Source organism: Alexandromys fortis, unplaced genomic scaffold (assembly GCF_014885135.2).
Source record: "Alexandromys fortis isolate MF-2015 unplaced genomic scaffold, M_Fortis_MF-2015_v1.1 scaffold_63, whole genome shotgun sequence".
Lineage (NCBI taxonomy): Eukaryota > Metazoa > Chordata > Mammalia > Rodentia > Cricetidae > Alexandromys > Alexandromys fortis.
The window spans coordinates 8,217,485-8,244,115 of record NW_026067953.1 but is presented as its reverse complement, the minus strand read 5'-3'; the positions used below and the strand labels follow the sequence as shown (position 1 = coordinate 8,244,115).

At 41.9% G+C, this 26,631-nt stretch overlaps 1 protein-coding gene across 5 annotated transcripts in view; it reads left to right on the top strand.

The window, feature by feature from the left end:
• The first annotated feature begins 2,904 nt into the window (after positions 1-2,904).
• Btbd7 (BTB domain containing 7) overlaps positions 2,905-26,631 on the top strand; it is a 79,370-nt gene continuing 55,643 nt past the window's right edge. The window contains exon 1 of one of the 5 annotated variants that reach the window (XM_050151493.1): positions 2,905-3,306. The gene's annotated coding sequence lies outside the window, so the exon portion shown is untranslated. Of the gene's footprint in view, positions 3,307-3,629; positions 3,866-26,631 lie in introns of those variants that run through there. The other 4 variants (XM_050151492.1, XM_050151491.1, XM_050151489.1 and 1 more) reach the window with 4 other exon arrangements.

Sequence of the window (26,631 nt, the reverse complement as noted above, 5' to 3'; positions counted from 1 at the left end):
CAAAGGTCCTGAGTTCAATTCCCAGCAACCACATGGTGGCTCACAACCATCCGTAATGGGGTCCGGTGCCCTCTTCTGGCCTGCAGGCATACACACAGATAGAACACTGTATACATAATAAATAAATAAAATATTTAAAAAAAAACATGATACAAATGACAACTAGAACAGTTATTTGCTTCAATACTTGGAGACATCAAGTCATTAGCATTCTGTCCTTTAGGCGGTGAACCCACCCTAGACCAAGTCTCCTGAAGGCAGCCATTCCCAAGGTCAAACATCCGATTTCAATAAAATAAGCAGGTGTTTGCTTGAATTTCCTTACCATTTGGCCAGGGTGGAGTGGATCTACCTGTATGGGCCATCTTAATGTCCAATCTCCAGCTCTTCAAAGATTAGAATAGAATGTATGACATAGAGAGCACAAAAAGAAAAGGTAAGCTAATAAATCCAGGAAGAGCACTTTCTTGAAAGAAAAGAGTTAATGAATCAATGCAAGAAAAACTCAAAAATTCAAGAAAATATTTAGAGAAATAGAAGTTCTTCCACTGGAAGCTGACAAAAACAATCTATGACCTTTACCAAACCTCTAAAACAATAAAGATCAAAATACCTTTTAAAAACAAGGGTTAGGGGGGCTGGAGAGATGGCTCAGAGGTTAAGAGCATTGCCTGCTTTTCCAAAGGTCCTGAGTTCAATTCCCAGCAACCACATGGTGGCTCACAACCATCTGTAATGGGGTCTGGTGCCCTCTTCTGGCCTGCAGGCATACACACAGACAGAATATTGTATACATAATAAATAAATAAATATTTAAAAAAAAAACAAGGGTTAGGAAGACAGAGTTCAGTGGGTAAAGTGTTTGACATTCGACTGTGAGGACCTGAATTCAAATCTCCACCACCCAAGCAAGTCTGCACACAGTGTCTTCATTTGTAATCTCAGTGATACCATGGGGAGATGGAAGTAGAGACAGGAGAAGCTCAAATGTCAGCTGAACAAAGATGAAGAGAGAGAGAGACCTTGTCTCAAAGTGAAAAGTGAAGACTGACTCCCGAGAGTGTCCTCAGACCTGCATAACCACATTCACACACACACACACACACACACACACACACACACCAAATATTCAACAAAACAAAACCAGAACACATATCAGAGGGTTGGAATCCTTCTTTACCATAAAACAGAAAGAAAACCGGAAAGCAAACCCATGACAAAATTTCATTGTTTTTATCCTTTAAAGCTTGCCATTGTTACCTAAACCACACCCATTTTTCCCTGTACACAATATGCCAATCACAAGGGGGAAATGACTTGCAAAATACGGTATTTTCCGGGTGTGGTGGTGCACATTTTTATCCCAGCACTGGGGAGGCAGAGGCAGGTGGGTGTCTGTGAGCTCTAGGCCAACCTAGTCTACAGAGTTCCAGGAAAGCCAAGGCTACACAGAGAAACCCTGTCTGGAAAAACCAAACCAAACAAACATGGTGTTTAGTAATAGAGAGTCAAGCACATGGAAACTCCAGAGCAAGTTTCAAATCCACCTCCCAGAAAACCGAGTAAGGATACATTTATTGGATCAAGTTTCATTAACTGTAACTTCTCCATCATGACCCATACATCAGAAAAGTGGCAAATAGTCAACGGAGGAAGTAATTCATCAAGGAAAGTGGATTTCTGGACCCGATGATACACTCTTGTAGTATCGCCCTATAGATGGAACTAGAAAGACTAGGAGTTCAAGGATAATTTCACCAAACCAACGTTTAGTTTGAGCTACATACAGGTCACAACACACGCACACACACACACCACACACACGTATGTATGTATGTATGTATGTATGTATGTATGTATATAGTTAAGAAAGTGAAAGTGCTAACTAGGGGCCAGTTACATCTTTAACTGGAACTAAGAAGTGAAATAGGCTAAACCGAATCCGTTTATTCAGGAACTACGCGCGCAGGTGCTTTTACTGAGATGCTTTCAAAAGAACCATAAAGGGGCCAGAAAAAAATGCATCAATGATTTAGGCACTTGCTGCTCTTGCAGAGGACCTGCGCTGGAACCCTAGCACTCAAGAGGTGGCTCCACAACCAACCATAATTCCAGTGGCACCAGGCAGGCAAGGTTGGGCACATACATGCAGGCAGAACATTTATATACATAAAAATAAATCTAACAACATCAAAAGGAAATGTGGCAGGAAACTTGTTTCGGAAAGACTTGGGAAAGACGAAAAACGCAGATCCCTGGAGGGCACAACCTAGATTCTAGTCTTGGCTTGCCCGCTTCCTTAGCTGTAAAACAGTGGTAATAACGCTTGTCCCAACTACCTCGCGGTTTTGGCGTTCAGACAGAAACCATGTATTTAACTGTGTTTGGAAGACTGCAGGACACTCCATTAATGTAAGTCGGTTTTGTGACTGCATCGCTGGAATTATCGCAAAATCATAAACAAGAGCTGTTGATGGAGATCTGGCTCTCCCACGGGGGCACAGTGAGCTTCGTCAGCCTAGTACTTTGTTGTTAAACTTTCCAGTGTCTTTCTTCTCGCCTACTAGGTAACAAGCAAGGTACTACTTATGAAAGTACCAAGACTGCAAAATGTTTTAAGTAGTTCTTGACAAAAAGAAGCCGCCGGAACGCAGTCAGCCAGGAAAGAGTCTTCCTCCGGATCGCAGTTTTGTTGTTGTTTTTTTGTTTGTTTGTTTGTTTGTTTTGTATGCCAACACCCGGTGGATGGCGGCCGCCGAAAGGAAATGAATCAGTGGAACTGGCTTTCCTGTGCGTAGTGACGATCATTCCACTCAGACACAACGAATAATAACACTACAATGCCAGGGTAGGTGCAGGGTGCTGCAACAAGTACCCAGCGCCCCCTCGCAGCCGCCTCGGGCTGACTTAGGCAGAAGAATGCGCGCGCACACGCCTCTTGGCCCGAAGCCCTGGGAACGCGCCTCCCGGCGCACCTCCTCCCGGCGCGCCGACGTTGGGACACGTGACCGGGGCGTGCCGACAGCGGGGGCGGGCGGGGCCGTCCGGCTCCGCAGAGCGGCGCAAGCGCGCCAGGGCCGCGCCGGAGCCAGCCCCTCCTGCTCCCTGTCGGAGTCAAAATGGCGACAGGGGGAACCTGGAGCAGTCCCGGAGCCTAAGCCACTGACAGGAGAGGGGAGGGCGGCGGCGGCGGCGGCTAGAGGAGAATGGCCGCGGGGGCCGGCGCCAGTGCGGGCGGCGGCGCTGGGGGCGGCGGAGGCGACGGCAGCGGTCCCAGCGGCAGCCGCGGCGGGAGGAGCCTCCGAGGTGAGCGTCCCCCGGTGTCGGAGGCTGGGGAGCCGTCTCGGTGTCCGCGCGGTGCGGGACGTCCGGCTGAGGAAGGGGCCCCGGCTGGGCGTGGTGGCGCCTCGGCTGAGGCCCGGGCGCCGCGGGGGTCGCCGAGGCGCTGGCCAGCCGGCCGTCTAGGGCCCAGCGCGCCGGCGCGGGACGGGCCGGTCCCAGCGCCCTGAGGGGCGGGCCGGACAGCGCGCCGCTGACCGGGGGCCGAGGCGGGGGCGCGGCGCTCGGGGCGAGAGGACGCCCCTCCCACCCAGCCACCCCCGCCCTTGTGGCCGCCGGGACGGGCTCCCAGCACCGGGCTTCGAGGGGCGGGACCCGCCGCACCCTGGACTGGGGAACCCGCTCCCGGGCGCGGACGCCTGTTTCCGGGGTGCGGGGCCGCGCACGGGTGGGCGTGAGGCCCGAGGGCCGGAGCTTGGGGAGGAGCAGGCCCGGGGCGGGCCCCCCACCGCGGGCACGGGGGGGGGAATCGTCCGGGGTGAGTGACTGGAGGGGAAGGAACGAAACTGGCGTTGAGCTTTGACAGGTAGGTGGGGGTGGGGGGACGAGATGGAGCGGTGGCCGGGGGGAGCGGAGGCTGAGCTCCCGGGAGTACTGGGCGAAAGGCGGGTCTCCCTAGCGCCCCCTCTTCTGCTCCGCGGTTTACTCCCTTGCACGCACTCGCACTCACTCTCACCCTCCAGGGCGAGAACTTTCTCGCCGTCTTCGGAGAAACTCCGCGGAGTGTTGTCTGAGCTCGGAGCTAGCGCAGCGCCTCTCCCTTAGCAGCAGGCAGAGTAAGTGCCCTGGAGCAGGCCTCGTTCGCAGGGCAGGCTAAAGCATCTCGCCGGGAACGAGCAGGGGGGCACTTTGGGACTTCATTAGCTCTCCCAGCCACCGGTCCCTTTTGTCTCTGAGTAGCATCCGTTTCAAAGATGCTCACGTCAGTGTGGCAGGAAGGCTGGAAGTTCTGGGAACCGTCCATCCTGAATCGGCTGCGATTAGGCTTGTCTTGGGATTTTGGAGCCAGAGAAACCTTTAGCGATTTGATGGTGTGTTTTAAAGTGGGGAAAAGGAACCCCGAAAGGTGAGTTGCCTTGGGTCTTAGCCAGGGAAGGCTGAGACCTGAGCTGGGACGAGGCTTCTGCTTACTTAGGTACGGTTTATGGAGGAAGCTCTTTTCACTCCGCTCCTGCGATGCCGACTCTCTGTGGATTGTTTTCTCCACCACTGTGCATCCCAGTCACTAGGCCTTTGCACAAAAAAAGTTTTTTTTCTTTGTATCTGGCTCTAACTTTAGGATTTAAAACACAATGGTTTTTCAGGTTATACTGACTAGTGTCCTGCCTTTTCGTTTTTATTTATGGTATGTCACGGGTCAGCTTTCAGAAATACAACAGAATCAAGTGATTCTGTTTTCATAGTTTAGTCACTGAACTCAGATTACTCAAGTGATTATTGAGGGTCTGCTTTGTGTTTGAATTATCCCAGAGCTGGGGGAGGAAGTGAAAAAATTAATATATAATAGACTTTGCCTCAAGGTTCTTATTGGAAAAAGTTGCACTAACATGAGTCTAGAAGCCAATCTAGTGAGTTCTAATACAGAGAGAGCTGTGGGAGTTGGGTAGAGGAAGTTTTAGCAAAGCCTTAGGAGCCTAAATAACTTCCTGGGACACTTGAAACTTGAGCTGGCTCTTGACGTGTTTACAGAGAGATTGGAGCAGTTTGTGAGAAAAAAGCAAGTGTATAAATTGGAGATCGACCCTGGGGAAAGGGAATGGAGGGAGACAAATGAGTAGACAGTAGAGTTTCTTGGGGAGACGTTTTCCATAGGAAACTATAGGCAGCCAGAAGGTTTTCTCTGTAAAAGGATTTTATTGCCAAGTTGAGAGTTGAATATTTATTTATTTATTTATTTATTTATTTATTTATTTATTTGGTTTTTCGAGACAGGGTTTCTCTGTGGTTTTGGAGCCTGTCCTGGAACTAGCTCTTGTAGACCAGGCTGGTCTCGAACTCACAGAGATCCGCCTGCCTCTGCCTCCCGAGTGCTGGGATTAAAGGCGTTCGCCACCACCGCCCGGCTGAATTATTCTTTTATGCAAATTATAACAAACCTTTAAAGATACTGTTTGTTATAAGTTATCATCCACAGGTTGAGTTAAAAGGAGACAAGGATAAAATGAACCAGGAAGACAGTAGCTAGCTGTTGAGTTACCTGGCTCAGATGGGATCCTAAAAGAGAACTGTTACTCTGCCTCCCAAATGCTAAGATTGCAGGTGTGTGCCACTATACTCAGCAAAGTTTACCTCAGTTGTTTTCCTGTAGTGCTAGAGATCAAACCCAAGGATGTTCTACCATTGAGCTGGATAGGATAAAGTCAGAAGAGTACCTAGCAGATAATGTATGTGTGCATATAAATTTACTATGGTTAGATATATGTAATAAAATTTATCATCTTAACTAATGGTAATTGTACAGTTCTGTACACATTTACATTGTTGTACAGTCATTACTGCTGCCATCTGCGGAATTACCTTTTAAAATTATGTGTGTATACATATGTGTGTGTGTTTAATTTGTGTTTGTCTCTGTGCTTTATAAGGGCAGGTAGATATTTGTGGAGGCTAGAGATTTCTGATTCTTCTGCACTAAGTCACAGGCTGTAGTGAGCACCTGATACGGATGCTGGGAATCATACTCTGGTCCTGTGGAAGAGCAACACATGCCCCTAACCACTGGGCCATCTCTCCAGCACTAGAAAAAAAAAAAAGTTCTGCCGGGCAGTGGTGGAGCACTCCTTTAATCCCAGCACTTGGGAGGCACAGGCAGGCGGACTTCTGTGAATTCGAGGCCAACCTGGTCTACAAGAGCTAGTTCCAGGACAGGCTCCAAAGCCACAAAGAAACCCTGTCTCGAAAAAACAAAACAAAACAAAAAGTTCTTTTTACTAGATTTTATGTATTTTTATTGTGTATACATGCATACAGTTAAAGATCACAGGTGAAAGTCAGTGAACTATTGTGAGAGTTTTCTCCTTCCACTGTGTATGTCCCAGGGGTGGAACTCGACTACACTGGTTTGTGCAACTGGCACCTTTATCTGGTGAATGATGTTGATGGCCCAATTGGCAGAATTCTTTTTCTCGCCTAGTACCAAGAATTGAACTTAAGGCTCCCTGCATGCTAAATTTAGTTTCTGCTACAAAGTGGCACAACCAGCCCTCATCTTAGGAATGGAATTCTTTCATCTTCCTAAACTTGAGAATCTGTGCGCTTTAAACACTAACATGGTTAACCTCAGTCACTGAAATTCATTATTTAACTGTGTCTATAACTTTGACTAGGTAAGAATGTAATCATAGAATCATAAGTAGTTTTTTTTTTGCGACTGTATTGATGGTCCATTCATGTTGTACAGTGTCAGAATTTCCCTTTTTTTTTTTTTTTTGAGGCTGAACAACTCAACTCATTCTAAGTATACACTGTGTTTTTGTTCATCTGTCCTCAGACACCTGAGTTGCTTCCATCTTTCGACCTCTATGTATAACACTGCTGTGAACGTGATGTAGAAATGACCTGTTCAAGACATTTATTTTGGGTGTTTATCAGGCCCAAGAAAGTTTACGTTTCCACCAGTAATCAAAAAAATCGTGTCCTTAGCCGGGCGGTGGTGGCGCACGCCTTTAATCCCAGCACTTGGGAGGCAGAGGCAGGCGGATCTCTGTGAGTTCGAGACCAGCCTGGTCTACAAGAGCTAGTTCCAGGACGGGCTCCAAAACCACAGAGAAACCCGGTCTNAAAAAAAAAAAAAAAAAAAAAAAAAAAAAAAAAAAAGATCGTGTCCTGGTGTGTGTGTGTGAAGCCTTTCCCCTCTTTTTATGCTAAGCCATCCCAAAGAGTGTGATGTGGTATCATTGTGTTTTAACTTGCATTTACTTAATGGTTAGTGATGAATATCTTTTCCTCTATTTATTGTAGCTTGTTACCTCATCTGCCCCTTTGGGTTTTTGAGAGAGGTCTTGAAGTTCAGGCTATCATCAAAACACTTATCTTTCCTAGTGCTGGAGTAACAGACATAGACTACCATGCTCAGCTCCTTTGCCTATTTCTTAAATCAAGTTCTATTTGTTTGTTGAATTGTAGGAGTTCTTTGGTTTTTCTGAATATTGATATCAGACATAATTTTGTAAAATTACATATATTTTGTATGTGCACGCACACTTGTGTGTAGGTGCTAGCATGCTTGTGCACATTCCACAACATGTATATGGAGGTCTCGCCTTTAGTCTTGTAGTTGAGGGCCTGGGAGAGATTGAATTCAAACTCAGGTCAGGCATAACACCTATAGCAGAATGAAAATGTTTTCTACTAATCAATGGGTTGCCTTTTCTTTCTTTGAGAGCAAAAAAATCGCTTATTTGTTTGTTATTGAGACCTAGCCTTGCTATGTGATCAGGCTGGTGTTTGAGCTAATGACCCTTCTTTCTGTGCTTCCCAAACTGTGGAATTGCAGGCATGTATCACCACACTTAGCAAAAACTTTAAAAAAAAAAAATTTCCCCCTTTGGTGTTGGAATGCAAACCCCATGGTCTGCTACTACCAGGCTACATCTGTAGCCCATTAAAAAGTTTGCAGCTGTGATGAATTCCTGCTTATCTCGTTTTTCTTTTGGTGTCTTCTATGGAAATTTTGCCATATCCAGTGTCATGAAGGTTTTCTTTTATTTTCCTTTAAGAATTTTATAGTTTCAAATACTCTGTTTATCTTTTTAAGTATAGCTGTCCATTTTTCCCAGTTCAGTGGCTTTAGCACCTTAATGAAAATCATTTGCGGGATTGGGAATGTAGTTTAGTTTGTAAAAATGTGCCTAGTGTGTACAAGGCCATGAGAAAGAGGAGAAGGGAAGGAGGAAGATAGGCCATTGAAGCATAAACACTAGGTTTATTTTGGGGTTCTCTAGGTCTGTTTATGTTGTTTTCAGCCTGTTTTACTATCTGCTTTGTACTTAAGATTTAAAATCAGCAAACATGATCCTCTGCTTTATTTTTTATGATTGTTTTGTGGTGGAATCCCTTGAGATGCTATAGAAACTTTAAAGTGATTTTTCTAATGAAAACTATTAGAATTTTGTTGTTCTGTTAAATATGTAAATTTCTTTTGAATATTACTAACTTTCTGCACTTATTAATTGTATGTGTGTGATTGTGTGTATATACTGTGAGTGCACGTATGCGTTAGTGCTCTTTTGCACCTGTGGAAGTCAGAGGGCAACTTGTGGAAATTGGGTCTTTCCTTCCCACTTTGTGGATTATGGCTATCAAACTTAGGTCCGTAGGCTTGGTGGCAATAACTTTTACCCTCCATGACCAAGTCTTTTCCTTTTGGGGGAGGGTGGTATTTGAGACAGGGTTTCTTCTCTGTGAAGCCTATCCATCCTGGAACTTGCTCTGTAGACCAGGCTGGCCTCAAACTCAGACATTCTCCTGCCTCTGCCTCCTGAGTTCTGGGACTTAAAGGCGTGTGCCACCACTGCCAAGCTTAAACTTAATGTTTTAACAATTTTAAATCTTTCATTTGCATTTCAGCCTTGTTCTTCCTTCCCTTCCTCTTTTCTTCCTTTCCCCTTCCCCTTTTTTCTATCAGGGTCTCACGTAGTCCAGACTGACCACCCTGAACTCCCGACCGTCTGTCTCTAGCCTGGAAATGCTGGAGTTGTAGGTATGCTCATGCTCAGCTTTTCTCCTTCTTCCCCATGGACCGTGCTTGTCTCTTCTGTCTCTTGCTTCACACATGGACTAAGGAAAAAGTACTTTCAGCAGTAGTTTTCAGTTTTCAGTGTCAAAGTCTCTCATCAAGCTGGTGTTTGTTCCTAAGTATTCTTTTTCAATGCTGTTGTAAATAGAATTGTTAATGTCTACTTTATTTGTGTTTGTTGATTTTTTGTTTTGAGACAGGACTTAACCGTAGTCCTGGATGGCGTATAACTTGCCTTGTATAGATCAGACTAGGCTGCTTGAACTTGTGCTGTGATCCTCCCACCTTCACCTCCCAAGTGCGGGGATTCTAGGTTTAAACCATCATATCAGGCTCATTTTTGGATTATTTATTTTTAGTATATAAAAATACATCTCACTTTTATTGACTGTATTTTATAGCTTTGTTGTGTTTATTCTAACTGGGTTTTTTTTTTAAGGGGGTGGGAGGATGTATGATTCTTTTCTGCAGATAACATCAAGTCATCTAAAAGCAGTCAATTTATGTCTTTTTTTTCCAGTGTGAATGCCTTTTATTTAGTCTTTGTCTTAGTGGTCAACTAGAGTTCTTAGTGCTTGTGTTGACGAGAAGTGGTGGAAATGGACTTACTTAGGTTGTTGTGGGGCTTAGATATTAGAGGGAACGTTTTCAGTCTTTTACTGTTGAGTGTCTCATACCGGGTGGGGGGGTGGACAGGGCGGGTGACAGTGTCTCACTTAGCCCAGGCTCCACTGAGAAAAATGTTAGCACAATTTTTGTGTGTGTGTGTATGTGTGTGCAGCATTTATTATGTGAGATAGTATTATAGTCTAGATTTATTATTTTAGCTAGTTTTTTTTTAATGTGGGTTCTGCAAGAGTGTCTTTCCTGGTAAATAAAAAAATTGTGGTGTTGTTGGCAGAATGATATGGCAGTGCTGGGTTTATTTGCATGACTTTGTTTTGAGCCAGACTGTTGCTGTGTACCCCCAGGCTGTCCTGGAACTCACTGTGTAGCCCAGCTGGCCTCTAACTAGTGAAGGCCGCTAACCCCTGCCTCAGCCTCCCAAGTGCTGGGATTATGGGTGCAAGCCACTATCAAGCTTATTCGTGAAACATTACATTTCATGTGTGTTTGTGCTAAAATAAAACACTGACTTTAGGCACCAAACCTCTGTTTACAGTCTGACTGCAATTTATAGTCTTATGATTTTGTTTTGTTTTTGATGGCATCACACTGTTACCCAGGCCGCTCTTGAATTCATGGACACAGGTGATCTTCCTGCTTCAGCTTCCTCAGTAGTTAGAATGTAAACGTACACTATTGCACTAGAGTTGTATCACTGTAAGTTGTCTAATCTGTTTGAGGGTTAATTTTCTCTCTTGTAATAAAAGAAAAAGGGGCCAATAAGATGGCTTAGCAGGTAGAGAGACTTGCTGCTAAGCCTGATGGTTTGAGTTTGATGAGAATCCTTGGGATCCTCATGTTAGGGGAAGAGAAGTGATCTCCACAAGCTGTCCTCTGACCCCAACGTGTACTGTAGAATGCAGAAGTGCACATAGAAATACAGTTTTAAAAAAATAGGGCTGGATATGGCGGCATACACCTGTAATCCCAGTACTCAGGAGACAGAAGCAGACAGATATCTATAACTTACAAGCTAGTCCTGTTCTACATACTAAGTTCCTAGCCAATCAAGGATTCATAGTGAGATCCTGTCTCAAAAACATAACAAACAAAAAAATATAGAATTGTCTTGCCTGGGTTTTCTACTTGTATGGATGTTAAATCCTGTCCTATTTTTTTTTTTTCCCATTCCTCCCCTTACCAGTCTGGACTTTCTTTGAATAGATTCTAGCTGAGGTTGTGCTCCATTTTCTTTTTTTCCTGCTCTTCCCTATCTCTGGCAATTTTTTTAAATTTATTTTTAATTATGTGTATGTTTGTCTGTGGAGATATGTGCAAATGACTGCAGGTACTAACAGAGGCCAGAAGTAACAGATCCCACTGGAACTGGAGTTACAAGTGGTTGAGAGCTACCTACATGCACTTAAACACTGAGCCATCTTTCCAACTGTAGGCTATTCTTGATAATACTTCCACAGTCCTGGAAAACCTAATTGTAGTATCTTTCTACTTAAAAAGAAAATCAGTTAACTTCATCTTGTCTTGTGGGATAAAGGCCAAACTCAAAAAAAAAAAAAAAAAGAGTACAGGGTGTGTCTGATCTTACATTTCCCATTACTCCAACTGAACCAAGATGTTTCTTATTTCCTGTGCTTCTGCCTGTGGTTTTCATGTGTTTATCCAAGTGCTTGGCATTTCCTTATTCTTTGTCATCAACTCTATTAGCTGCCCATCATCCATCTCCTTTCCTGACAATTATGCTTTTATTCATAAATATGAGACATTCAGATGATTTACCACCAACCCCAAGGTTAGTTTTGATTAGTCTAAACCAATCAGCCCATTGCATTCCCTTGTAATCTGTTACTTGTCCCAGTCAGGTTGAACTGAAGGAGACAGATTTTCTGCGGAAAATGGTTCTTCTTTCTCTTTGTGTTCAAGACCAAGAGAACAATGAGGCCGCTATTGCTACTGGCAGTTGTCCTCTAACCACGGGGGATAGAGCATCCCCTAAAGATATCAGATCAAAGTTAGAAGAAGGAATCTTAAGTCCTTGGTGGCATCACTTAGTCATACCATATACTGGGCCTTACTTAATAAGGCATTTCTCATGACAGATAAATTTCTCATGGTTTATAAATTATGTATGTATATATGTATATGGGTGGGTTTGAGTACATATTGTGTACTATATGCATACACAGGCGAGAAGAGGACTTCGAACTGGAGTTGGTTAGCCACCATGTGGGTACTGAGAACGAAACCTAGTTCCTCTGGAAAAGCAGCGTGTGAGTGCTCTTAACCACTGAGCCATTTCTTCAGCCATAAATTTGTTTAAATCAGCTCCTTGGAATTAAAAAATATTCTGGCTGGTACAGTACTCTATTTTCAAGATCTAGTTATGTTACCTCTACCAACAATAACCAATTTTGTTGGCACTTGAGTCCTCTCTCCCATCCATATCATAGCATATTGTAATTGCTCACTTGGTGTGTCCGACTTTAAAGTATAGAGAGCATAGTGTAGTGTCTGTTTGTAATAGATATCCAGCAAGTGAACTGATAGGATAAAGTAACACGATGGCTATATTAGTTCTGTGTAAGCAAGTTTAAAATAAATGTAAAGTATGTTATTATTTTTAAGTCCAGGTAAAATGGAAAATTTAGACTAGATACTGTTTGCTGGCTCTTAATTATTACCTGGAATTTATATTTTGAGACAGATCACTCTGTAATCGAGGCTAGCCTTGAACTCATAGCAGTCCTTTTGCCAAATGCTCGAATTACCTATGTGAGCTACTATGCCTGGCTAAATATTTTGACTTAGATATAAAATGTGTGTTTTCTATTAGCAGTTAAAAGCAAGTACAGAGTTTGGTTCCCAGCACCCACATCAGGCAGCTTACCACTACCTGTAAATCCACTTCCTGGGATCTGATGCTCTCTTCTGATCTTTGCAGGCACCCACATGTACACATCCACACACAGACACACATACATAATTATTTAAAAATAAAATAAATCTTAGAGAAATCATCTCTCATGTTTGTTTGTTTGTTTGTTTGTTTATTGTGGTTTTTCAAGACAGGGTTTCTTTGTAGCTTTGGATCCTGTCCTGGAACTAGCTCTTGTAGACCAGACTGGCCTCAAACTCACAGAGATCCGCCTCCCTCTGCCTCCGAGTGCTGGGATTAAAGGTGTGCACCACCACCGCCCAGCTTCTCATGTCTCTCTTTTTTTTTTTTTTTTTTTTTTTGTTTTTTTGAGACAGGGTTTCTCTGTGGTTTTGGAGCCTGTCCTGGAACTAGCTCTGTAGACCAGGCTGGTCTCGAACTCACAGAGATCCGCCTGCCTCTGCCTCCCGAGTCCTGGGATTAAAGGTGTGCGCCACCATCGCCCGGCTCATGTGTCTTTTAAAAAAGAAACCGTGGATCTCATTTTGTCATAGTCCTTATGAACGGAGCAATGTTAAATTATATTATTGTATTATTCTTACCATTTTTAATTGGGAGACTTACATGCCAGAACTAACTTCAAATATATTGTGTGTATGTGCATATATGTGTGTTTGTACACATACATGTGTATGAAGCCCAGACAGCCTCAAGTATTGTTCCATAAGAGGTATTGTTCCTTCTTTGAGACAGTGGGGAATCTCAGCAATTAAGCTATATCTGTCTGTCTCTGCCTCTCTAGTGCTGGAATTTCAAGCATAGTCTATCACATCTGACTTTAAAAAAAAAAAAAAAGCATAGGTGAGTGGTCCTTTCTGACTGAGCCATCTCCCTAGTCCCTATTGTGTCTTATAGTCATATATATATTGATTCTTTGGGAATCCAATCATGTACCCCAGCCCTGCTTACCTCTAAGTTCCTCCATATCTGCCCCTCACCCCTGGAGTGCCCCCCCCCGCAAGAAGAAACCCCCTCCATAAAAATAATTAAAAACAGAATACACAAAAACCCACCTTGCTTCTCTGTCTTTCATTCGTTTTAGTGGTACTGGGAGCTGCTGCAGTGTATACCCTTTCATCCAGTCAGCCCCACTCGCAAATGTTCATTGCAGTCATTGATCTGGTTCAAGGCCTCTGGCCTCTGGCACACACACCATCACTACTGGACCTTCACCGAAACTCCTCTTGGATATCTTTCCATTGCCCCGAGACATGGAGATCCTGTGGGTATCATTCAGCAGGACCAGCCCCTTCATGCACTCTAGCAGGTAGATGTTAGGCTGGCCCAACCCAAGGCCGAAGATGTAGGCCTCAGTAGTCAGTCCACACCAATAGGACCGTCCTCCTTTGGCAAGGGGCAGAGTCAGCTCTCCTAAGCCTTTGCCATTGGGCCAGCCCACTGATGCCTTTGGTGAGGGGTAGAGCCATCTCTTTTGAGGGGAGCTGTTTTCCTTCAGTGACCAGCAAGAGGCAGGGCCAACTATCTCAGGATCAGTAAAGGGCAGGGCCCCCTCAGCACTGCCCTCAGATTTCAACAAGCATTGTTCCTATGGTTTTCTTTGGTAACACGGCCTATGGACATTAACACAGAACCCAGTGGCAACAGGACCACAGACCTTTAGCAGCAGCTTGGGCCTGACATCACCATGGCCCAGGGTGGCAGCATAGACTTCCCAAGATCAGTATGGCCCCAGCAGTAGCTTGACCGTCAGTATTATATCTTTTTTTTTCAATGTTAAAAAAAGGAATAAGAAAAAATGCCATAATATTTAATATGGTTATGAGGTACAATGTAATGTTTTGATTTTTATATATGTTGGATAATATGTGCTTTCAAATTGTATTTAGGTCTGTGCTAGCTAGGATAATTTATGGGTTGTTTTAGAGAATTTTGTGATATGCTTTGTAAGACTTAGATATTCTCTTTGTTTTTTCAAAACAGAGTTTCTCTTTGTAACCCTGTTTGTCTTGGAACTCGCTTTGTAGACCAGGCTGGCCTTGAACTTAAAGAGAACTACCTGCCTCTGCCTCCTGAGTGCTGGGATTAAAGGGGTGCGCCATCACTTTCTTAAACATTCTTTCTTTCTTTTTTTAGTTATAAACTGATTGGCCTAGTAGCTCAGACTTCTTGTTAACTCTTATAACCTATATTAGCCCATTATTGTCTGTGTTAGCCATGTGGCTCGGTACCTTATTCAGCAAGGCAGTCACATCTTGCTTCTTCTTTTGCTGGGTCACAACTGCAGACTGCAGAATCCTCTTCCCAGAATTCTTCTGTTCTCATTGCCCCCCCCCCCCACTTCCTGCATATTCGCCCTGCCTATACTTTCTGCCTGGCTACCGGCCTATCAGCATTTTATTAAATAAGTACTAGAAACAAACTTAAACATTCTTATCTTAGACTTTCCTAAATTATTTTTTGCTTGCTTGAGACTAGACATGAAAATTTTCTTGTAAGCAAAATGTTTTGGGCAGAGCTCGATAAGTTTGTGTCAAATGTTAGCAACTGTTAGTGATAGAGAAGTTTCATTAAGTAAAACTGTTGATTGCCTTTCTACCACAGCAACATGCATAAAATTTTCTAACAACATGAAGGCTTGCTGATAGGGAAGAAACTTCTAGCTGAGCTCCAACCTGATTATTCCATGTCCTTTGACTAAACTATACTGTGTTTTTAGCAATATGGTCTTATAAAGTTCTGATGGCCAACCAGGAGTTATGACAATAGGCTGTGTTTTTCAGAGGCATCTGGGACTTCACTGGTCACATCTCCTTGAGAGGTGGCTCATACTTGGCGCTGGGATTTTCATTTAATCACCCATGGCTTCTGGGAGAAGCATTATATATTATGGAGGATACCATTGTTTTTCAATAAGCTTATAAAATATGTTTTTCTATAGCTATAGTTTTGGTTCCCATCCTTCCACTTGCCTCCCTCAGTAGACCTTTATACTCACAGTATTTCCTCTTCCACATATGTCCAATGTGTTCCATGTCCACTCCTCTAAATGGTCCCTTTCAAGTTTTTAGCCTTTACCAGCACGCAGTAATGCTAGTCACACTACTGTAAAATGTGTAGCTAGGATCCACATATGAGGGAGAGTGAGCAATGCTTGTTTTTATGGGCCTTTTTACCTTATTAATTGTATTTTCTAGTTCCATCTATTTTCCTGCATTTTTTTTTGTTGTTGTTGTTTTTTGCTTTTTCCAGACAGGTTTTCTCTTTGTAACCCTGGCTGTCCTGGAACTTGCTCTGTAGACCAGGCTGGCCCAAAACTCAAAGATCCAAGCTAAGTCGTGGTAGCTCACGCCTTTAAACCCAGCACTCAGGAGGCAGAGACAGGCGGATCTCTGAGTTCAATACCAGCCTGGTCTACAGAGTGAGTTTCAAGACAGGCTCCAAAGCTACAGAGAAACCCTGTCTCAAAAAAACAAAAAGAAATTCAGAGATCCAGCTTCCTATGCCTCCATAGTGCTAGAATTAAGGGCACGTGTCTGGTTTAGATGTCACTTTTCTAAAACAACCTTATAAAGCAGACTTTTTCATTATCATTAAAAAAAAGATACTTCTCCCAAGATTGTTCAGTTGAGAAATGGCAGAGCTAGATCCAAAACCAGGGAGCTTGCCTCCAAAGTTCCTCATCTTCACTGATCTATATACTTCCCCTGCAGCATAATTGTATGTTTATTGATATTAGACTTTAGGCACTTTTGAAACAAAAATTATGCCACTCATTTTATATCCCCGTGTGCTCAGCACATAGATATCCAGGAAAATACTTAGTTGATTGAAAATTCTCTTATTTGATTTTGAGTATCCAAGGACTTGAAACCATGGCTTCACACACATGCTAGATAAGTACCTGACCATTAGGAGATTTCTATCTGTCTGTTTCCCACCAAAAATTGTCTTCAATTTGAGAGCAGAGAGGGTGTTGGGGATTGGGATGGGGTGTCTGCAATTGAGACAATATCTTCCTCTGTAGCCCAATTGGTTTCACACTCTGTATCCAAGGATGACCTTGAACTTCTTTCTGATCCTATCTCATCTCACAGGTTCTGGCATGTGCCATGTCTCGTTTATATGGTGTTAGGTTCAAATTCAGGGCTTTATGCATGATGAGTAAGCACTCTGCCTACTAAACTGCATCCCCAGCTCTCTATTAATTTTTAATGGGTATAATTTCAGTGTGCATGTAGAAGTCCTTAAAAAGTATATCTCATTTTGTGTGGGTGTGTATGTGGATGTGGATGTGTAGTTCTGGGGAATCAAACCAGAACTTTGCATTATGCTAGCAAACACTACCACTAAGCTACATCTTTATCCCAGTACTCTAAATATTTTAAGCCTTGACAGTATTCCACAAGTTAAGTGATTTATCTGTATCAAACAACTACAAGTTGGAGGAATACTTAAGGCATACACAAGCTCTTGTATTTCTTGGAGAAGCTGGGATGTCATACCTCAGTTAACTTTTCAAATAAGGCCTTAAAATTACTTCCAACATCTTGCTATAATTCTCTATCATATCACCGCATAGAGACCTAGAAAAGTCTCCCTCCCCCAGTGTGTCCTCGCTTTACCAAAGGCTTTGATGCTTTGTTTTCTCTCTTCTGAATCCCTTACACTGGTCTGTAGGTTTCTGAATCCTGGCCCTATTGACGTACTTTTAATCCATTTTTCCTCACTTTATTCATTCATTCATTCATTCATTCATTCATTTGGGGGGCATATGTACACATATGCTGTGGTGAACCTGTGGAGATCAGTAAGGAGCTTTCAGAATCAGTTTTTCTTTCTATCATGTGAGTCTCGGGGATAGAACTTGGTCTTGGAGTGTCCTGAGCTGATACTGGTCCCTTAAAGACAGACCCTTAAAACCAAACCCAGTTTACTGATTTACCAGGACTCAGGCCTCAACAAGGTATAACTCCTTCTTCCCCCGAGAGACAGTTTCTCTTTGTAGCCCTGGTTGCCCTGGAGCTTGCTTTATAGGCCTAGCTGGCCTCAAACCAGAGATCCACCTGCCTCTGCCTCTCAAATACTAGGATTAAATGTGCGTAGCACCACCGCCTGGCCTACGGTACAACTCTTACATGGCCAAGACATAGTAGAACAAAGATACAAAGGAAGTCTTCCTTGAGCCTTCACCTAGAGAAATCATGCAGGACACATTTCCTCCTGCCAGTGTGGAAATGGCTGCAGTACATGTGAAGTACTGTCTTCTATGGAAGTTGATTCGCAATAGAGTGTACAGAATTTTTATTGAGATCTGGTCACAGAGGACTCTTCACTTCACTTCTGCCTAAATTCTAGGCTCACCTGAGGAAAGCAGGAATCCAGTATGTTTCATATGTTTACTCAAACTGTTGAGGCTCTGTGAACCACCCTGTCAGATAGTTAAGGGATGGAAAGAACATTCCCTAACCCCATAACCTAGATCCTGCCAGGGTTAACCTATAAGCAAACTTTTCTGAGATCAGTGGTCCAAAATCTGCTATCAGTGTTCACTGCTTTCTGCATAGTGCTTTTCATTTTTTAATCAATTTCATATTATGTTAGTCAACATTAGCTCTTTGCTAATGCCTTCATAGTATAATTGAAAGTATCTTCCAACCGGGCAGTGGTGGCGCAAGCCTTTAATCCCAGCACTCGGGAGGCAGAGACAGGCCTAGTCTACAAGAGCTAGTTCTAGGACAGGCTCCAAAGCTACAGAGAAACCCTGTCTCGAAAAACAAAACAAAACAACAACAAAAAAGTATCTTTCACGGAGTACTGTTAATGTAGTTTTTACTGGGCTTTGCTAGAAAAGTTTGTACCTTTAAGTCTGGAAAGGCTTGTTGCAGCTCTTTGAGGACCCCAGCCCTTTGCAAGATGTGCACAATCTGGTTTCACTGCCTTGCCTACATCCTACCTGACTCATCTGTTCTCTACCCCCTTTGCTTAATTTGCACAACTGCTTGCTCTGCCCTATTTCCCAATGTTACCTCTTCTGTCAGTAATATATCTTACCCATTCTTCCCTATTGCAGCCTGTACTTTTCATGGCATTGATCCCATTGCTCAAGTTTATACAATTATTTATTTAGATTTCTGTTTTCTCTAATTCAACTGTAAAGATCATTAAGACTCAACACTTACGTAACCATGTAGTTAGTACTCCGATTTTATATAATGTGTAGGTCTCCAAAACTGGCCAATAGTTCCCAAACTAACCCTTTTATGGTAGAATGCACAAAATAAATAATATAAATACTAAAATAATGTATGCCTATGTGACATGTACAGAATAAACAGGAAATGGGATTTTCAACAAGAGATTTGCACTGTAATTTTTTTTAGGAATTTGTATGAGTGTGTATCTGCATATGGGTATGTGCATACGTGTGTAGGTGCCTGTGGATGCCAGAGATGGATCCCCTAGAGCTGGAGTTATAGGTAGTTATGATCTGGCTGGTGTGGGTGCTAGGAATCAAAGACAGGTCATCTGCCCTAACCACTGAACTATCTTTGTATTCCTTATTCTGTACTCTTAATTGAAGCTTTTTTTAAAAAAATATATGCTAATGAATTAGACTAGAAACAGTGAGAACTTTTTGGTGTAGTGGGAGTGAAGAGAAACATACACACAGTTTTAAAATAAATGATTTGGTCTAAGTTTGGTGAACCTACTTGGTATAGAAAAGGAGGAAGAAAGTGAAATGCCTAGTTTTGATTCTTGTTGTGTATGGTATTTCTTTTAAAAGATACTTGCATAAAGAGTTGATTTCTGCACTACTCTGTGTTTCAGACAAACCTACTAAAAATCTACTGTATGGTAGGTACTAAATTAATCCTTTTGATAGACTGCCTGTAATCCCAGCACAGCAAAGTACAGCAAAAAGCATGAGTGTCAGAACTTCAAAGGGTATTGACAGAATTGGCTATACAGAAGTATGGAAACACTCTGACAAAAGCCGTAGTAGTTGTTTTTTTTTTTTTTTTTTTTTTTTTTTTTTTTTTTTTTTTTTTTTTTTTTTGTTTTTTTTCTTGAGACAGGATTTCTCTGTGGCTTTGGAGCCTGTCCTGGAACTAGCTCTGTAGACCAAGCTGGTCTCGAACTCACAGAGATCCAACTGCCTCTGCCTCCCGAGTGCTGGGATTAAAGGCGTGCGCCACCATCGCCCGGCTCCGTAATAGTTTTAAAAGATTCATTTGTATATTCTCTGATATACCTTATGTATATGAGCATGTATGCATATGCGTCATATGTATGTATTGCCTACAGAAAAAAGAGGGCATTAGATACCTTCAGACTATAGTTATCAATGGTTGTGAGCTACCATGTGGATACTGGATCCAGGTTCTCTGGAACAGCAGCAAGTGCTTTTAATAGGCCCTCACTCTTGATATTTTAACATAGAATGTATTAAAAATTAATAACAAAAATAGCTGAATTTTTTTAAAAAAAAATGGGAAAGGAGGACCAGCAGGATGGTCCAGTGGATACCAAACCTGATGGCCTGCCTGAGTTGGATCTCTGTGACAGACATGCCAGGGCATGCTCACTCCCACCATACACAGGCAAAATAAATGATTTTTTTAATGGGCAAAATAGCATAGAGAATTGATGTGGGATGTTCTTCTGTGTACATGTTGCTCTTGTTGGTTAATGAGTAAAGCTGCTTTGACCTATGGCAGGGCAGAATATACCCAGGCTGGAAGAGATACAGAGTAGGCAGAGTCAAGGAGATACATGTAGCTGCTGAAGGAGAAAGACATCGCCAGAACCTTACCAGTAGGCCACAGCCTTGTGGTAGTATACAGATGAATAGAAATGAGTTAATCTAAGATGTAAGAGCTAGCTAGGAATACACCTAAGCTATTGGCCAAACAGTGTTGTAATTAACATAGTTTCTGTGTGATATTCGTGTCTTGGCAGTCTCTGCTTACAAAGCATCACAGGAATTAAAAAGAATATTGAGATTAAGTTTCATATATAAAATAAATAAAAAGATATCAGTTGACTCATTTTTCTGCACTCACAGTATAAAGATTAAAAATTATGTTTAACATTTTGAACATTTTCTTTAAAAGTTAATTAGGAATCTACATTATACCTTTTCTGACAATATGTCTCAAGTACCTCCCCCCCCCCCTTTTTTTGATATGATCTCACTATGTAGCCCTGGCTAGTCCCTGTGATCTGGAACTCCCTGTATAAACTAGACTGACCTTAAACCTACCTGCTTCTGCCGCTCAAGTGGAATTAAAAGCCTGTGCTACCATGTTGAGCTTATATATATCTTTTAAGCTAGTAATTAGTCTTTTTGGAATCTGTGAACTATATTAGTGATCAAAGACATGTAAAAGGATTGCTGCACTCTATATAATAATAAAGAGTTGGTTTACTGCATGCTGATGTGATTAAATACATTATGGCATATGCACAGTGTAGCTCTGTGTGTAGATTTTTTAAAAGGCAAAGTGCAGATTTGTATGTGACTATATTTCTTCAACTCTGATATATTTTGAAATGAATTAACTTTAGAACTGTCTGTGAAATACCCTACTGAAAACTGGTTTATGCCAGGCGTGGAGTCACATGACTTTATCCCAGCTAGAGATCAGAGGATCACAAGTCTTGAGTGCAACCTAAACTCTACATATAAAGATCCTGTCTCTCAGAATAATAATTAGGTTCAAATCCTAGGAAAGGAAGAATTGGATTATTGCAGGTTGTCTTTAGGGAAAGAGACAGTATAAGGAATTGCCTTTCTGTGTAGTGTTCTGTATATTTGGAAACAGTTTTAAACAACAGACTATTCTTGTAATTGTGTAGGGGACAGTTCTGATTCTGAGATGAAGAAGAGTAACATTGATGAGCAGATTCTTTAACATCTTTGATCCATTTAAATAGCCTTTAAGAGTATCTTGACTCAACATAGTACATTGGCACTTTGAAGCTCCAGTAGTAGACAGAAACACTTTGTTAACCTAAGGATAGCCTGCAGTAGTCACATACTAGTTTTACATTTTAATGCACATCTGAATTTATAATAGTTTTCAAGGTTAAGATTTAATAAATTTTAATTTTTATAAATTAAGTAACTATATTTAAATTTTATTCCTAGTAATGTAATTGTATATCTTTTTTAAAGATTGTTTTAAAGTCCCCTCTTTTTGAGCTAGGGTTGGCTGGCCTGAAACTCCTGGTTCTCCTATATCTACCTCCCAAAGGCTAAGATTACAGCCATGTCCCAGTATGCTCTGCCGGTTTGAATTTTTCTAACCCTATTAAGAATGATCTGGGGCTTGGGAAATGCTTCGTGGGTAAAGTGCTTGCTGCATCAGTGTTAGGACCTGAGCTTAGGTCCCAAAACCTAATAAAAGCTAGGTATGCTGGCAGGCATCTTGAGGAAAACAGACAGATGGTACCTGGTGGCTTTCCAGCCAACCAGTCTAGCCAAAATGCCAAGCTCAAAGTTCAGTGGAAGACCATGATGTAGAGGGGGCTGAAAAGATGACTCTGTAGTTAAGGGCATGTCTGTCTACTCATCCAGAGGATCAGGTTTAATTCCCAGCACCCATCCATCCATATGGCAGCTAACAACTGCCTATAACTTCAGTTCCAGAGGATCTGACGCCCTCTCTGGTCTCCATGGTTGGTTTTTTTGAGACAGGATTTCTCTGTGTAGCTTTGGCTGTCCCGGAACTACCTCTTTAGACCAGGTGAACTCATAGAGATCCACCTGCTTATGCCTCCCAAGTGCTGGGATTAAAGGTGTGTGCACCGTCACTGCCAGTTTGTAATTTTTTTTAATTTAAAAATCATTTCTAAAACTTCACTAGCGTCCATTCCCTATATTGTTCATGACTTTCTTTTGTCACCGGGTAGCCTGGGCTGCCCTCAAACTCTTACCTAAGTGACTTTCTGAAAAAAAAATTTTTAAATAATCTTAGCCCAGTATGGTGACTTACATCTTTAATCCCAGTACTAGGGAGGCAAAGGCAAGTCAGTCTCTGTGAGTTGGAGGCCAACCTGGTTTACATAACAGGTTCCATGATAGCCAAGGCTACACAATTAGACCCTATCTCAATAATAATAATAATTTTAAGAGATAACAAATTTCAGACCATGCACATTGTACCAGATAATTAATTTGAGAAATATTTCATAACTAGAAAAATCAAGAACACTAAGAATATGTAATTTCATTTTAGGAAGAGAAGTCAGCCAGAAATTCAAACACCACCCACTCCCCCATATTAAAATAAATTTCTTCCATAGAGCCAAAATTCTAAGAACCAGATTCACCTCATATCTCTGCATTCATTTCCCTTATCCTCTAGTTTGAAAAATATCTTAACAGTTACACTTACAAGAATGACGAATAGATAAGTGGGATATATGTACATTTGTGCTCTTTTAAAAATGCCTTTTATTTTTTTTTTAAATCTTGGAGACAGGGTCTCTATGTGTAGCCCTGGTTGTCCTAGAACTCTCTATGCTCCAGGCTGGCCTCTAGCTCACAAAGATCCTCCTGCCTCTGCCTCCTGAGTGCTGGGATTAAAGGCGTGCACCACCACCACCCAGCAAAAAGTTTTTTTTAAATAGAGTAAGAAAAGTATCACCAGGGAACTGGCATCTGTTTTGAATTAGAATAGATTCTATTTTTAAAAACCCATATGATCTTAATAAGGTTCTCTTAAATCTGGGCATTAATGTTATTCTTTTAGGAGTTGAAGGCACAGGGAATCCTTGAGCTCAGGGGATTTGAGACCAGCCTCAGAAACAGTGAAAACCTGTCTCAAAGCAGGGAGGAGGTCGATACCTTTAACATTCTTGAATAAAAATGTTTTCAGGCTACTTTTTTGTTCAGTGGAAAGTGGACAAGGGAAACACCTACCTTTCTACCCCTCCTTCCCTCTGTCCCTCTCTTTTTCTTTGAGGCAGGGTCTCATGTAGACTAGACTGGCCTCAAAGCCATTCTATAATCAAGAATGGTCTTGAACACCTAGTCCCCTTGTCTCTACCACCCAGGTGCAGAAATTTCAGGCATGTACCACCACAGTTAGTGTATGCAGCGTAGGAGTTGAACCCAGGCCTTCATGCATGCTAGACAAGGACTCTATGTACCAACTAACTGAGCTACATCCCTATCTTTCTTTTCCTCCTTTTCTTGACTACTCTTATATATGAGTTTGAGCAATTTAACAAGTGTACACTGTCTTACAATTTGTAATCCCAGAATGTTAACACCATTTTGAGATAGGATGACAAATATTGGCACAACCTGTAGTTTGTTTGTTTGAAACAGGGTTTCTCTACATAGCCCTTGCTGTACTGGAACTCAACTCTGTAGACCAGGCTGGCTTCTACCTCTTAAGTACGGATTACCACACCTGGCAATACTGCTTTCTTTATTTAAGAAAAAAAAAAGTAAAGGAAAAGTGAATTTAATATATATATCTGGCTTCGAAAGAATCATGATGTATTTTAACAGCAGTGTTCAGAGCTCTAAACTGGTTATAAACATTAAATGCTTATTTTGTTGGTAGAACTAAGATTGAAACCGACTTTAATATGTAATCACTCAATAGTTTAATTCTGTAAATTTAATTGTCAAAACTGGAGAGAAAGCTGGGCATGAAGATATATACCTATAATTCTAACACTCAGGAGGCAGAGACAGGCAAACAGTGGCAAGTTGGATGCCAGTCAGAGCTACTCAGTGAGAAAAATAAGGGTGAGAGATGGCTCCGCCAGGCAAGCATGAGGACCTAAGTTCAGATCCTCAGCATCCACATAAAAAGCTTGGTGCCTGCAAATACATCTCTGGGGAGGTAGAGACAGGAAAATCACTGGGGATCACTCACCAGCCATCTATTCTCACTGAGCAGGTGAACTCCAGGTTCATTGAGAGGCCCTGCATAAAAAAATTGAGAGCCAGGCATAATGGCTCATGCCTTTAATCCCAACACTAGGGAGACAGAGGCAGGTGGATCCCTGGTGTTGGATATCTCTCTGTATGCTGTGAATACATTTTATTACCGTTGATTTGGTCAGCAGCCAGACAGAATAGAGCCAGGCAGGAAATCAAAGCAGAGATACAGGGTGAAAAAGGGCAGAGTGAGGAAGATGCTAATAGTGCCATAGAAGCAAGATGTGAGATAACAAGTCACGAGCCTCATAGTAAGATACAAACTAATAAATATGGGTTAATTTAAGTTGAAAGAGCTAGTTAATAATAAACTTGAGCTAGTAGGCTAAAGAGTTTGTAATTAATATTAAGCCTCAGATGATAATGATTAATATTATTCAGGAACTGGTGGGTGGGAGAGTAACCTCCAGTTACTCACTCTGTGAATTCAAGGCCAGTTTGAACTACATAGAAAATTTCAGGACAGCCAAGGCTACATAGAGTCTCAAAAAAAAAAAAAAAGGTAGAAAGCAATTAAATGTAGTGATGAGGCAAGCAGGCCTGCTTTTCATCCTGCCCAGCTCCTGCATGGCTAGCTTTACACCCGAAATAACAACACACAAATTGTATTCATTTAAACACTGCCTGGCCCATTATATCTAGCCTCTTCTTGGCTAACTCTCACATCTTAATTAACCCATTTCTAGAAAGCGTCCATCTTGGAAAGGAGCTTCATGGCGTCTGCCTGACTCTGCTTTCTTTCTCCCACAATTCTGTTCTATCTACTCCACCTATCTAAGTACTGCCCTATCAAAAAGCCAAGGCAATTTCTTTATTAACCAATGAAAGTAACACACAGACAGATGACCCTCCTACATCAATTAAAGATACCCATTTTCAACCTCTGTCCTCTACATGCATCCACCTATAAACATGCTTCCTATATACATGTGTACACATGCCAGAAAAGAGGAGAACTTGTAAAAAGAAATTAGAATGCGTGCACTAATTGCCAATATAGCATTTGTAAACAAAAATATAGGTACTAGAGCATGAGACATTAAAGGTAGGAGTTACTGGCTCCAGTATTGTAACTGGCCTTCACAACATGCAGAAAGCCAAGGCAGGAGGATTGAGAGCTCCAGCCCAACCCTGTCTACACAGCATGTGAACCCAGAAAGTAAAGAAACTTCCAGAAGCAAGCAAAATTGTTATAAGGTCTCAGGAACCAGTATGAGTAACATGGGATGATAGTTACTAGGAATTAGAATGTGTCCGATATATGGATTCGTGAACTGAATAATTGGCAAGTTCTACAGAATTCTTCCAGCTAATGATTAAAGGAGAAATAAGTCACCATTTTGCAAACTCTAGCAAATTAATGACTTTAGTTAGTGATTATGGTGACTTTTAAAGATTGAGAATTAAGTAGAAGTTTTGTACTGTTTGAAGTACATTCTATGACTGTTCTGCTTTGTTTTCTGTTGCTGTGATAAACACCCTAAATAAAAGCAACTTGGGGAGGAAAGGAATGATTTCATCTTACAGCTTACAGTCTATCATTGAGAGGCAAGGCAGGAAGGAACTCAAGATGGAAGAAACTAGAGACCACCAAGGAAGGACTACTTACAGCCTTGATTCCTTATCTGCTCAGTTATCTATCTTATGTAACCCAGGCCTTCCCATATCAATCTGCAATCCAAACAATGACCACAGACCCATCTGATGAAGGTAATTTCTCAATTAAGATTCCCTATTTCCAAATATGTCAAGTTAACAAAAGCTATCACAATTAGATGTCAAATATGAGGCAGTCTTAGCTAAATAAATACGTATGTTCAAACAGTAGTAATATTGAGTGCTGAGGAGATGACTCAGTGGGTAAAGAACTTGCCCACACAAGCATAATGACTTGAGTTCAGATCCTGGTGGCCTAAGTATTTCTAATTTCAGTATGCCCCTACTGGGAAGTGGGAGGTGGAGACAAGAGAATACATGATGGAAACTTGTTGGGCGGCTAGCCTGGCTTATACAACAAAACAAAACAAAAGACCTTGTCTTAAATAAAGTGGAAGGGAAGACCAACACCAAGGC